General features: G+C 36.2%; 1 pseudogene; it reads right to left on the bottom strand.

Moving 5' to 3' along the window:
* Positions 1 to 4,478: 4,478 nt before the first annotated feature.
* LOC106008184 (olfactory receptor 14C36-like) lies at positions 4,479 to 5,385 on the bottom strand (annotated as a pseudogene).
* Between the last annotated feature and the right edge of the window lie 6,410 nt (positions 5,386 to 11,795).

Below are 11,795 nucleotides of genomic sequence, written 5' to 3' on the forward strand. Positions count from 1 at the left end.
TCTTTGCCAGTACCATGCTGTTTTTATCACAGTAGCTTTGTAGTATAATTTCAAGTTGGGGATTGTGATAGCCCCCACCCATGTCTCTGTTGCCTATAATTGCTTTTGCTATTCTAGGTCTCTTCTGGTTCCAAATGAAATTTAGGATTGTTTTCTCTAATTCTGTGAAGTCTATTGTTGGCATTTCCATCAACATTGCAATAAATCTATATATTAGTTCTGGAAGTATGGGCATTTTCACTATATTGGTTCTTTCTATACAGGAACAAGGGGTGTCTTTCCATTTTCTTATATCCTCCTCAATCTCCTTTTTCAGAATGCTATCATTTTCAGTGTAGAGGTCTTTTCCTTCCTTTGTTAGGTTGATTCCTAGATAATTCATTTTTTTGAATGCTATTGTAAAAGGACTCGTTTCCCTAATTTCTCTCTCAGTGAGTCCGCTATCTGTCTATAAGAAGGCTACTGTTTTTTTGAGTGTTGTCCTTACATCCATCTACTCTACTGAATCTGTCAATTAGGTCTAGAAGACTTTTGACCAAGTTTTTTGGGTCTTCTTTGTAAAGTATCATATCATCAGCAAATAATGACAGTTGCACTTTTTCCTTTCCTGTCTTTATTCCTTTTATTTCTTTCTGTTTTCTAATTACAGTGGCTAATGTTTCCACAACTATACTGAACAGGAGTGGTGATAGTGGGCATCCTTGTCTTGTTGCTGATTTTAGCATGAAAGATTTCAGCTTTTGAACATTTAGTATGATGTTGGCTGTTGCTTTTTCATGAATAGCTTTAATCAGGTTGTGATAAAGACCTTCTATTCCAATTTTCGGCAATGTTTTTACCCTGAAATGGTGTTGAATTTTGTCAAATGATTTTTCTGCATCTATTGAGATGATCATATGTTTTTTGTCCTTCACTCTGTTAATATACTATATTACATTTATTGATTTATGAATGTTGAACCATCTTTGCATCCCTGGGATAAATCTGACTTGGTCAGGGAGTATGATTTTCTTGATGACCCTCTGTATTCTGTTTGCCAGTATCCTGTTAAGGATTTTTGGGTCTATTTTCATTAGGGTGATTGGTCTGTAGTTCTTTTTTTGTGTTGGGTCTTTCCCTGGTTTTGCAATCAAAATAACACTTGCTTCCAATAAAGAATTTGGACTCCTTGTTTTGCTTTCAATTTCCTTGATGAATTTAAAGAGTAATGGTAATAGTTCTTTAAATGCCTTGTAGAATTCAGCAGTGAAACCACTGGGACCTGGGCTTTTCTTCTTTCATAAATTTTTTATTACATTTTCAATTTCACTTATTTAGTTGGGGTGTTTAGAATTTCTATATCTTCTTCATTTTACTTTGGCAATTCATGTGTGTCTAGGAATCTGTCCATTTCTTCTGTGTTTTCCATTTTATTAGAGTACAGGTTTTCAAAGTAGGTATTGGTGATTGTCTGGAATTCTGCTGGGCCTGTTGTGACTTCACTTTTTTCATTCGTAATTGCATGAATTTAAGCCTTTTCTTTCCTTTTTGTGATAACATTGGCTAAAGGTTTACCAATTTTATTTATTCTTTTGAAACACCAACTCTTTGATTCATTAATGTTTTGTATCTTTCTCTTAGTCTCCATTGCATTTATTTCTGCTCTGATCTTTATAATTTCTTTCCTTGTATGAGCTTTGGGTCTGTTATGCTCTTCTTTTTCTAGGAGCTTGAGGTTCTGCACTAGGTTATTTAACTGAGTTCTCCCTGTTTTCCCAAAATGGGCATTCATTGCTCTGAATTTCCCACATAAGACTGCTTTCATTGTGTCCCCAAAATTCCCGTATGTTGTAGTGGCGTTATCATTTACTTGTAGAAACTGTCTGATTTCTTCTTTAATTTCTCTCTGACCCATTGGTTGTTCAGGAGGGTGTTATCAATTTACATGTGTTTGTGGGAGTTTTGCAGTTTCTTATGTTATTGACCTCCACTTTTATTGCACTATGATCTGATAATATACAAGGGATAACTTCAGTTATTTTACATTTACTTAGACATGTCCTATGAATTAGCATGTGGTCTATTTTGGAGAATAATGCATGTGCAGCTGAAAAGAATGTATTCTGATTTTGTGAGGTAGAACATTCTGTACACATATATTGTCCATTAATTCTGTAGCTTGGCTCAGTTCTAGAATTTCATTGTTAATTTTTTGTCTAGATGATCTGACTATTTGTGGTAGTGAGGTATTTAGGTCCCCCACTACAATTGTATTAGTGCTTATTTGGTTATTCATGTCCATTAATATTTGTTTTGTATAGTTGGGGGCATTCATATTTGGTGCATATATATTTAGGATTGTCATCTCTTCTTCTTGGATTGTTCCCTTCACAATGATGTAGTGGCCATCTTTGTCTCTCTTAATTAGTTTTGGTTTGAAATCTACTTAGTCTGCAAATAAGATTGCTATGTCTGCATTTTTCTGGTTTCCTATCAGGTGGAGAACTGTTTTACATTGTTTTACTTTCAGGCTATAAATTTACTTTTGAGTTAGGTCTGTTTCTTGTATACAGCATATTGCTGGATTTTGCTTTTTAATCCATTCTGCCAGTCTATTTCTTTTGATTGGTGAATTGGGGCCATTAACATTGATAGTTATATTTGATAGATAATGGCTCATCCTTGTCATGATGTTTTACTGTTGTTGGCTTTTTTGTTTCTTATTTTTCCTCTTTTCCCTTTAGCATTCTACCTTGCCTGGTGGCTTCCCTCTGTTTTTTCCTCATGGAGTTGTGATCTTCATTGTCTTTTTCTAGGACCTTGCTTAGAAACGTTTCAAGTGCTGGTTTGGTGTTCATGAAATTTCTCGGGTGTTCTTTGGTGTGCAAGTATCTAATTTTCCCATCAATTTTCAAAGATAATTTTACAAAATACAACAGTCTAGGTTGGAAGTTATTTTCTTTTAGGGCCTGAAATACTTCACACCAGGCTCTCCTTGGTTTGTGTTGAGAAGACTGCCGTGATTCTAATGGTCTTTCCTTTGTAGATGATTTGTTTCTTTTCTTGAACTGCCTGTGATCCCTCTAACTTACCAAGTGCTGTGATCTGGTGTGCCTTTATTGCAGAGATTCTCCCACTGTTCCAGGGGGCTTCAGTTATCATCAGGAAGACAAGATTGTGGTAAAGGACCATGAAAACAGAGATGTCTTAAAAATAGTAAGGGACCATGAGAAATCAATCCAGCAGCTACTAGATGATGCAAAGAAGAGTAACATAAATCTCATAGGAGTCCAGCAAAAAAAAGGGGGAGGAGTACAAATGGCATAAAAAACTGTTCACAGAAGTAATAGTAGAAAACTTCAAAACAGAGGTAGAGAACGGAACACACAGATACGTGAGGCACAGAGAACTCCAACTAGCCAGGATCAAAAAAAATCTACACCTAGACATATAATAGTCAAGATCCCAGAAACCCAACAGAAGAGCAGAATCCTACAGGCAGTATCATCAGGGAGCCTGAGAGAGACTTTCTCTCTCTTGTTCACTTCTGCACCTCAGGACAATGGCTTTTATGTCCCCCTGTGCCTCTGTAGTGCGGAACCTGGTAGCTGCACAGGCAAGAGGCCAGAGGTGGCAGGGGTGGGGGCTCTGTTGTTGTAGGTGCCTGTTCGGCTCCACAGGTGGCTGCTGGGCATGCCTGGGGGGTCCTTACCAGCTCTTGGTCACCAGTATGCATAGCCATCCAGACAGAGCAGGATCAGTCTGTCCTGGGTGCTCTGCCTGCACGGCTCTGCCCATGCAGCTCCACAGGTGAATATGCCCATTTCTTTACTTGAGTTTACTAGATCCACTACCAATTTTTTGAGAACAACTTACTCACAGTACATGCACATTTCAATAAAATATATTGTACACAATAAACGTATATAATTTTGTCAATTAAAATGTGTAAATAGCAAGACTAAGGAACTGAATTTCTACCACTTTTGGTATATTTTCCCCTAGTATTTCATAATGTGCATCTTTGATTTTTTGTTATGTTACATGCCATCCTTCTTACTTTTCTCTTGTTCAGTCTCTGCATAATTAAGAGATGTCAGTGCTTGTCAGCCTTTCATAACATCAAGAGTAATTAAGAGATAGCTTCGTTCATATACCCTGTGAGGACTTTAACTGCATGTTTCACATTCAACATTATCTTTACATTTTTAAATGCTGGTTAGTGTAGTGTCCTCATGATCTTCTCACTTTCTGAATGCAGCATGTCTCAACACAGGAGCCTTTTGGGTGACATTTGAGATGTCAAAATATTTGGACCTCCTCTGCATCAACCAGTTCTTTTGCCTATTGCTTGCTTATATTAAACTTTTCCAAACACTTTAGAAAGGATTGACTTTGATATATGATAGGTTTAAATGTGCTAAATAGTGAATAAACACAAATGGTATGAAATAACTTTAATCACTTCTCTATATTTATTTCCAAAAGCATGACTATCACTAAGCTGGATTTGGAAAGACTCCATAGTTCTCATTACATCTCCTGAACATTCTTGTCATGAGATTCCTGATAGCACATTTTATCTGTTCTTTTCTGAGACTGTAGATAATAGGGTTGAAGGGGGGATTGCAGAGTAAAACACAGAAAGGACCATGTCCATGGTGCCAACAGACTTTGAAGAGGGTCTCAGGTAGACATAAAAGCATGAGGTGAGGAAGACAGACACCAGAAGAACGTGAGGGAAAAAGGTAGAAAAGGCCTTTTTCCTATCTGCTCCCACTGGAAACCTGAGTACAGCAGAAAATATGTGAATATAAAACTTGATGATATAAATTAAACACCCACCACCAATCACCATACCATAGAAAAGAATTGTGATCTGGTTGCTGAAAGTGTCAGAGAAAGCTTCAGCAGAGAAGGAATGTCACAGAAGAGCTGGTGGATAACATGGGAGTGGCACAAGGTCAGCCTGAAGGTGTTTTTGGTGTGCAGGACTCCATAGATGAGGCCATGGAACAGAGAGGCCAATGTGCTCTGGACACACAGGCAAGGGTTCATGATCACAGGGTAATGGAGGGGCCTGCAGGTGGATGCAAAGTGGTCATGAGTCATGATGGTGAGAAACAGCAGCTCCATGTACACAAAGAAAATCACAAGGAAAACCTGAGGTACACAACCTGCCTTTGAAATGGAGCTTGTGCCCAGCAGGGAGTTCATGCAGGAGTTAGGGACAATGACAGAAATGTAGCAGGAGTCCAGGATGGACAGGTTACTCAGGAAGAAGTACATGGGTGTATGAGGGCTCTTGTTAAAAGTGATGAGAGCAGCAATGACAAGGTTTCCCATTATGGTCAGCAGATAAATGAGAGAGAAGAACATGGCATAGAAAACCTGTAGATCCCACATGCCAGAAATCTCCATAGGAGAAAGTTGATCATCATTGTGTCAAACTTCACTCAGACAGAAATGGTGAACCCAGGAAGAATCACAGTGTGGAAAATGCCTTCATAACTATTAAACTCCAGACCCAGGGATCACAGGAATGTTTGTTATCTGGATCTCCTGATATTTTAGGATGATTCTCCCTTAGTCTGAATGATAGTCTCCATCAACCTGAGTAGGTGTTTATTGTCATTATTGCTATGTTTATAATTTCCTCCTGCATTGAAATTTATGTGACTTGTCGTCTTCCACAAGATAATGAAGTTCTTGATATGTATGTGATATACATATATCTTAATACTAAGTAAGTTGGGATACCATTAAAACATTGCTCCAATTGATTTTTGCTTTCTTTTTTGGGGGGGGTTACCGGGGATCGAACTTGGGACCTTGCACTAGCAAGGCAGGTTCCAGAACCACTGAGGTAAATCCCCGGGACCCTGATTTTTGCTTTCTAATGTGCAAAGTTTCCAAACTGTTCGCAGTTCATAAATATCTATCACTTGATATGATTAAGAAAGAAAATAATCCTATGTTCTAGTTTTTTAATAGAAATAAAAATACAATTGTGATGTTAAGAACATAGCTTATCTCATTCAAAATCCTAGGTGCATGTTATACTGAAATAACCTTGCTTTCTATTTTTCTCTCTCCCTCTCTTTCTTTCTCTTTCTTTCTTTCTTTCTTTCTTTCTTTCTCTTTCTTTTCTTTCATTCATTCTTTCTTTCTTCTTTTCTTTTTCTTCCTTAAGCTCTACCCCAGAACCCTGAATACTTCTATGCTTAAGGACCTACTCTACCACTGAGATAGTATTCCCTTGGCATAAAAATGGCAGAGATTTTTCTTTGCCTGCTACTTTCTTGAACTAGGTACAATATTTATCTATTGATGCTTCTGTCTCTCTGTCTCTGTCTCTCTGTCTTTGTTTCTCTTTGTCTCAAAATCAGAACAGTGTTAGGTGAGATGCTATGAGAACTAGAGGAATTACTCAGAATATGAAAATCATTCCTGAAATGACCCTGGTTAGTATTGTCAGGAAACTTGCTAACATGCATGAAGCTTTCCTCCATTTTCAGAGTATACACTATGATCACACACTACTTAGGTAAAATTCATTTATCACCCCTATGTTTCTAAAAGTCCTATAAGCACTGCCTCTGTGTTCTCAGAGCAGTCTCCTTTTGGAGCTCAGACCTAACCAGGCACTGCTCCAGTGGTTCTCAGGCATCTGCTGTCCTCTGCCCAATTCAATGGCTCTGTTTTAAACAGAAAGTCCCCATGTTTTGCCTTTGATGAGTGAGTTAGAGTTTCCTTCCCTTTCATTTTTATGCTTCTAATCTAAATTGAATTATACTATATACAAATTTCATGTGTTATGCCAGAAACATATATGTGTCCTTAATATTTTTAAGCAAGGAAAATTTACCAATGGGACACTCCCCAAGTCCTCCTCTGAAGAATAAGGTAGGGAGACAGGAGTCACAGGGGCTGCTATTTCCACTCAGCACTTTAAAATTATTACTTTCTTCACACAAGATAAATGCCCTTGTCTAAAAAATAATAAAGATTTTCATTCTAGTGATCTTCTGTTCTTTTAATTTATCCTATGATATTTTTATTACAACAAATATTTACCTCATGCTATTACAGAAGTTGGGAGAGTAGTAAAGGAAGCAAACATCTCTGAGTCTCACAAAAGTTTAATTCTTCTACAATACAGCAACACTGTATAGTTAAATGTCTGATAAAAAATAGTTATAAACTTTAATGATTATATGGTAAGTAAGAAATGGTACATATACAGAACTTGGTTGACTGAGTGATTTTTGCAAGATGGAAACTGGCCATGGAAATGAAGGCAAACATTTTACAGTGGATCTTGAGTTGTGACCAGCCAAACATATGAATAATGTGGGTTAAGACAAGAATTTTAGTTTTAAATTATGATCAAAGTCTTCAATTTTTGCTAAAATGACATCTGCTTGTGCTTCCAGATATTCTTGGGTACAGATTTACTCATTAATGAGCTCTGGAAGGAAGATTACAGCATTCTTTCCTCTTTGAGACTAATTGAGAAATCCTGGGCCAGTGCCAGCAACATCCCTGATATCTACCAGGAAGAAAGCATGGCCCAAAATTAAACAGGAGAGAGACTTTGAAAGCAATTGATGAACATGAGTTACAATCAGCCTTTGAAATACATTGAGGTCATAAGTCAAGGGTCCACCGTGTCTCTCTCTGCCAAAACTAGTAATTTGTTTTTGTACTTTGTAGACAACCCTACTATTTATCGTTGAATGGCTTTAAGGAATCAGAAAAATGTTCAATATTTCTGTACTTTGGTTAGAGTGAGAGACTGCACTATGAAGCCTAAATTCTACTCCTAGAAACAATGTACACCAATATTAACTGATTTTCTTATCCTAAGACAACTAAAGTCATGACAGAACAAAACCTATCAAAAGGATTCAGCTGATTTAAAGGTTAAGACTTTACGATTTGAAATATATTCTTCCTGGGGAAAAATTGTGAGGTGTGGTATCTGAAAATGTGTACAGATACATACATATTTACAGAATTACAAGAAATCTCTCTTATTCAACCAATTAGTACATCTCAAAGATCATACATGCTGGGAATCTTTTCTTAAACTTTAATTGTAACACTATGTAATACAGTTGAAGTCTGTTTCTCTGAAACTTGCTGCCATTAACATTGTTGTGCTCATGCCTCTCTTCATGTAAAGTCTATGACCTTACACTGTTTGGTTTAGAACATAAATTTCTAAACATTCTGAGAAGTTGCTATGATTTACTCCAAATAAGAAATTAGTATGCACTAACCTCCCACAGTTTATACAAAAAATAATGATGAGCAGAAGCCTGGATATCTAGAGTTAGATCAGGAACCATTAATATTTGCATATAATTTACAAATGCACAAACTTTTAGCATTCTGTTGTGAATGAATAATTATTTTATGAAATATAAATAACTGCATTATACATGATTAAAGCAGCATTGTTGCTTTTCTATTGAAGAGTAAAATACCTTGGTAACTTGTCAAAATGCAGATGTTGAAATTTACATTTCCACAAGCAAAGCACGTAAAAGTATTTTCTGAATTAAAAAGTCAGTATCAAGAAAGAATCTGCTTCTACACAATGCATTTAAAAAAATTACCTGGGTAGTTTTTTCAGATTTATTCAAGTTGCTGTCTGTGAGCATTGAGACATTTGCTTCTTTCTTCCATTTTTTAAAATTTTTGAACTTTACTTTGGGAAAGCATGACTTTGTATATGAGAAAATAGCTGACCTCCTAGAGCACATGGTTTGGATTTTAAATGTTTCCTTTCCTTTTGTCAAAGCTACTTACTACTGTGAAACCTTAGGCTCAAGAGTGTGAACTGACCCAATGTTACTAAGATATGTTTCATATATTTATTATGTGTAAACATTTCAAAAACTGTTAGACAATTAAAACAATTTCACCATACATGAAACTTTGATTAATTGATAATGTGGTAACATTATGAGTGATAATGTGGTTGTTGTATTAGAAAGGGTATGGCAACATTGGAAATATCTAATCCTTACATGAGCTAATTGTAACTTAAATAATGTAGGTAATTAAATTGTTTCCTCTAGATAACTTATTCTCTTTCTTTTGTTGAAATGAATTAATAAGTATTTTTCTCATGTAAAATCATTAAATTATGACTTTTTCAAGGTCACAAATGGGACTACATCTTCTTTAATAGAAAATAATTATAACAAACAGGACTTTTGCTACAAAATGAAATGTTTTATCTGTTTTGCTGTGTACAGTTTTAAAGAGAAAATGCATGAAATAAGATTTCAAATAAATCACACATGGCAAAACCAGTTTACATAATGATTCAATACTTAAGTTATTCTGGAAATTACTCTTGAGTATCTAACATTCCTCAGCTTAGGCCCAGCTAAAAAGCATGTGCTAATGAGGAAAAAATTGCAACCAGATAATCTAATCAAAATCCAGCAACTTTAAAAGATTCTTGGATGATTTAAATATAAAATATTCCAGGTTATGTGCTTTTTTATTATATTTATATTCCCCCATTTTTCTGTTAAACAGTATCTCAGGGAAACTCATAGATGTAGCTTCCTGGTTAAACTTCTCTGACCTTTATATACAATGCTTAGGACTGTTCTTGATTTTCAATTTCTCAGTTGACAGTGACTACAAAGAGCTGTTCAGTTTCATATCCCTTGGGCTACTTGAGCTGCCAGTCTTTGAAATGGTGAGGCTGTTGTCTGCTCTTGATCCCCTCATTTGTTTACATATTTGATTCATGGTGAGAAGTTGACATGTATCCTTACCTCTAATGAACCATTTGGTTTCAGGAAAAAATTGCTCTGAGTGATGATTTACTGAAATATGCAATAGATGAATTTACAGATGAAAATTGACTTTCAACTAAGTTTGTTTATGAGGGCTGATTGTAACTCAAGTTGGTCAGTTGAAAGCTCAGGCTCCTCTATACAGCCTTCAAAGTTTGTCTCCTGTATAATTTTAGGACACACTTTCTTCCAGGCAGAACTCAGTGTCCTGAGGAAGACCCTGGCCCAGAATTTCTCAGTTAACACCACACAGGATAGGATGTGGAAATGTTCCTTCCAGAACTCTTTAAGTATTAAATCTGCATCAGAGATCATCTGAAAGCACAAGCAGCCAACATTCAGATTGCAACTCAAGACTTAGGACTTAAGTTAAAACTAGAATTCCAACCATAATCCCAGTTGTTCATATGTCAAACCAGTTGTAACTCAAGGGCCCACTGTATATCAGCATATCCAGATAGACGTGCGTTTGATTGAATTTATTCTGTTTTTTCAAACAAGTTATTAATTCATTTCAAATGAGTGAATGTTCAGCATAGAAGGAAGGACAGAGACATTCATCAAGATATTCATAATAATTCCCCACACTCACCAGATACACACTGGGAATAGCCAGTTCCTCCAGTAGCTCTTTTATCCATGTAAGATGTCCAAATGTACATGAACCACTGTTTCAATGATGAAGCCTCATCAGTGTCTTTTCATTTAAAGACTTCAACTCTAATTTTATGGTTAAGCTACAGTCAGCAGGAACAGGTTCATCTGAATATGTGAGAATTGTTACATCATTCCAAGTATGTAGTTTAGGGAAACAATTTTAAATGTTAGCAGGGCCCTTAGAGACACATCAGAAAATTCAGAGAACACTATAGCTCACTGGCAAAGGGATTTGGCCAAATTAGTGGACATGTTTGGACCTCAGTGTGGTCTTTACATCAAAAATATTGATATTCCCCATTCTTAGCCCTCCCTTCACCCCTCCACCCTTCCCTGTCTACAAAGAATTTATTTCCATATTTTCCATTTCTCATCATTTTTCCTTTCCCTTCTTTCCTTTCCCCTGCCCCTCCCACTACCCCTACCCCTTTGGACCTCTTCTTCCTATTTTGCATTATTGATTATTCATTCGAATCATTGGTACATTTTAGGTATACAATATAATGGCATTCATCGTTGGAAATTTGCACCTTTACATAATCTCTCTTGGTTCTTATTTTTCACCCTTGCCCAGCCCTCCCTTCAACCCCTCCAGTCCTCCCTATTTACAAAGATTTTGTTCCTATTTTTCCATTTTCTCCTATTAATCCCATTCCCTTCTATCCTTCCCCCAGCCCTCCCACTTCCTTCCCCTTTACCCTTTTTCTTCCTATTTCACATTACCTATTATACATTTTAGTCCTTATTTACACTTTCAGCTTCTCACACCAGAGAAACTATTCGATATTAAGATGCATTATGTAAAGGTACAATTCCCAATGAGAAATGTGTTGTATACCTACAATGTACCAATAAAAGAATTAATTAAATAAATAAATAAGAAGGGCCAGGGATTTAGTTCAGTGGTTTTCCCACCTGCTGTGCAAGCACAAGGACCCAAGTTCGATCCCCAGTACCAAAAGCAAAGAACAAATAAAATAAAATTAAATAAGTAAGAAAACATATTGATATTCGTTTCCTTCTTGCATGATCTGGTAGATGAATGACTTTCGGCACTCATAGCAAGAAATGATGGGAATCTTCATATGCAGACACTTGAGAATTCTAGTTGCTGTTGAAGCCTTTCAAACTGGAATTAATTGTCCCTTAAAAGTCTGCAAAACTACTTTAGCTACAAACTGGTAATTAAGTAATCTCTCACGATTTTTTTTTCTGAATCACTATTTATACAGAAATGATGCACTAATATATATGCTTGACTTAGAAAGCATGCATTTTTAAATCTAGCTGGGGTTTATCAAATCAGAATGATTTCTGAAAATTTAGAAAACATCT

Source organism: Heterocephalus glaber, unplaced genomic scaffold (assembly GCF_053883595.1).
Source record: "Heterocephalus glaber isolate CG9 unplaced genomic scaffold, H.glaber_assembly_v1.0 deba00000621, whole genome shotgun sequence".
Classification (NCBI taxonomy): Eukaryota; Metazoa; Chordata; class Mammalia; order Rodentia; family Bathyergidae; genus Heterocephalus; species Heterocephalus glaber.